Here is a 3,624-nt window from a genome sequence, read left to right as displayed (position 1 = left end):
TCGTTGCTGTTCTCTTCTTACTGGCTTTTTCTTTGTAAAATTTATAATTTTGGCCGTTTGGCCTCCTCGGTCCCGTCAAGGCCTGACCAGAGCTCCTCTAGGGCCGGCGTCTGGGGGTGGGGGCCTGGGCTTGCTCCGGGGGGGGCGACGCTTTCTGGCTCCTCTCTCTCTTTGTGGGGTGGGTGGTGCCGGGCCTGGGGTGTCGGCGCCTCCGGGGGTGGGGCCCCTGGGCTGGGTGGCCCTGGCCCCTTTGCTGAGGGGGGGCTGGGGGACGGCTGTTTGACCACCGGGGGACAGTCTACCAGCTGTCCCCAACTTACCCCCTTCCTCATATAACCTCATATTAGGGTGAGGGGGTGGGGGGTCTAGCCTGCGATGCGCCTTGGGGGGGGGGGCTACTTGGCAGTGGTCCCCCTCCTATGGTTGCCGTATGGAGTGGGCCCCCCCTCTTTCGGTTTTATTTGCACCTTAGACATGTAGGGTCCTTGCAGTGACGTGCGGTGAGGTTAATGGATGGTGAGGCACTGACGTCATCAATCATATTTACAAACATATGAACCATACTGAGTAACTTATTCACCATTTAATTGACAACAGTTAACGTGTTTTGTTTAAAATATCATTTCAACATGTTTTTTCATATACAAACTGCAGCATAGAAAAAAGCACAAACCTTATTATCGTCTTACCTTTACTTGTAAATAAAGCCCATATGCCGCTCCTTCTGAAGAAAATGACTTGCCGCTTGCTATCACTTCTTCTATTATTTTTAGCGTCATAATCTCAGGGCTCACCGGCGCCCCCTAACTTGAGGCACGGGAACTTCTGGCCTCACCCAGTTGCTTTTTTGCCGGCGTTTAGCGCTCAGCACAAGAAACACGTCCCTCAGTTATTTATAAAAACAAACACTGTACATCATATACCTCTGTTAAATTATGTAAACTCAGCTCATAGAGTACAAGTGATTGAACCGACATACAGAGAGACAGCAGTACCGTCTGACTGCATAGGTATTGCGCAATCCAAGGTGAGGCTCAGCGGGCTGCTGCCTCATCGCACGTCACTTCTTAGTATCTGAACGGCAAATGCGGAAATTCAGCGATTTTGAAAAGAAAAAACACCCAAAAATGATACATTTAAATGGAAAATGACTGCAAAGCACAAATTACTGAACTTAAATATAATAATAATTGAATTTATTTTTCTCTTTTCTTCCCATGACAGGTGAGGCACAGCCTCACCTGCCTCTCCTGACTGCACGTCACTGGGTCCTTGGTAGGGGGGGTGCTTGGACATCACTGCAAGCAAGCAGCAGATGTCCTCCTGGCACCCTACCCGCCAATTTTAACCACACCTTAGACATTTAGGGCCCCTTGGTGGGGAGGGTGAGGGGACATCACTGTGAGTAATCAGGAGATGTCCCCTTAGTGCCCTACTCGCCAATTTTAACTGCACCCCCCTTAGTACACACACCCCTCCCCCTTCAATATATACATTCCAACATAAACACACACACATGCACACACACACCCTCTCAAACACACATACACGCACACACATTTTGCAAGGAAGGTGGGACCTGGGTCCATCTGTCCCCTACCCCTTCCCTGGTGGGGGGTGCGGGCCCCTTGGCGATGGCGGCCGTGTCCCTTGGGTGCCGGCTCCCTGGGCCCGGCGGTGCTCTCTCCGCACGGTGGGGGGGTTCATATTACACCTGAGCCGGGGGTGTTCGTGTCCCTGGGGGGTGGGTCCTGGTCCTTGCCCCTGAGCGCTGGGCCCCGCCAAACTTCCAACATGGCCGAGCCTGGTCGGGCCATATTTATAACACCCCTTGTGGGCCGCCCTTTTTTCCCCGGGGTTCCCCCCTCCTGGGAGGGGGCGGCGGGCCCCTGCCTTGCTCCTCCCTGGACCAACCGTGGGCCGGGTGGGTGGCTGCCTGGAGTGCTGAGCGGGTCTCCCTTGGGGGGTCCTGGCTCGCACCTGGGGTTGGGGCAGGGGGATGCCCGGAACTCCTGGGTGGTGGTGGGGTGCTCGTCTGGTGCTGTGGGCGTCCTTCTCCGGTGGGGCCCTGCGTTGGGCTCTTCCGGCGCGGCGGGGGGGCTGCTTTCCTGGCTGGGCTGGGGCGGCGCTCTCTTTCCCTCCGCGCCTCCCTGCTCTCTGGCTGTGGGGGCCTCGCGGCGGTCCTGCTGGCCCTGGCCTGGGTGGCGGTCTTGGTCGCCCGGGGGGCGGTTGTTCCCTGCCTGTTCCCGTGTGGCGTTGGGGGAATTCCGGCTGCCGCTGCTGCTGCGGCGGGGGTCTGGGTGTGGGGGTGGCTGGGTGCTCCTCCTCCTTCTTTTCACATTCCACCATCCATTTTAGAAGAACATAAACACTCACCTGAGCACAGGTGTTAGCTCACCTTTACGCTAATAGTTTGCGTGATTGAATGAATGAAAGATTTCACACTAGTTGGTTTAAAGGCATGGGTATGCGTTCGTGAACACTATCTGTTTTGTGTACATGTTGACATGTGAACATTTTTTGCAGCTAGCAGGTGTGTTGATAGTGTTTGAGTGTGTGTGAACAGGCCCCGCCCTTTTTGTACTACATTTGAACCGTACCGTAACGATAAACAACCAGTAAACCTGTCTGCTCTATGCTGCTTCATGGTCTTACCCCCTCCCTCTCACTATCACCCCCCCCTCTGACATCCCTCCCTCTTCTTCCCTTCTTTCCTTTTCCGTCCGGTCCAACACCAAAGATTTTCAATCATGGTTGAAATGAATAAAGTTTGGCCTTAATTACAAAAGGGGTTTATGCAGTCATACATTTGGTTTGTCTGAAGATTAATAACCCCTCTTGTTAAAGTAAAATATGTCCAACACAAGAGGCTCTCAGCTCTCATCTGCCTGCCTAGCTGTTGGACAGGACAAGTAAAAAAAAAAAAAAAAAAAAAAAAAAGTTTTCCGTTCAATATGGTGAGCGTTGTGCTTGGAGTCATGGCACAAATATCACTCCATACCTTTTGTCCTCCACATCTTTTGTTGTTTTTCTTTTTTGTCAGTTTCACACCAAAACACATGTTCTGGTAAAGGATGCTGCTTTGCACATGCACTCCTCATTTTAGACAGCTGTCTGAATCTACAATTCCAAAATCAAGGCCCCCAGAAATTTCCCAGAAGTCTCCGCAATAAACTAGCGTACATCAAAGCTGACTAGATTGGTGAAAATAGACAATGATTTTTGTTTGAACAATTTTTCATGCGAAAGAAAAAGTATTTTAAATCCTTTTTTTTATAAATCATCCAAGTTTTCATCATCAGAACACAGTGGGTTTATAAACATTCATATTAAGTTTTTACTTAAAATTGGTGATGTCATATTTTTGAATGGGAGATGTATACTCCCATACATAACATAACCTTTAGTAATGGTCTCCTTGCAGTCGGTCTGCTGTGCTCGTGTTTGTGCGTCTGTGTTGCGTCAGTCATCACGCTCGGCTGTCAGCTGAGCTCCAGCGGGCTTTGTGTGGCCTGTGTTTCCTTTGACTGGAGCTCAGTAGCTTGTCTCCTCCTCCGCGCTCTTCATCATGTTGCAGTGAGTGATGGAGGGAGGGGCGCTGTGTTTGTTTATGGACGCCACATG

This window comes from Oryzias latipes, chromosome 21, assembly GCF_002234675.1.
Source record: "Oryzias latipes chromosome 21, ASM223467v1".
Taxonomy (NCBI): Eukaryota; Metazoa; Chordata; class Actinopteri; order Beloniformes; family Adrianichthyidae; genus Oryzias; species Oryzias latipes.
This window is presented reverse-complemented; position numbering follows the sequence as displayed.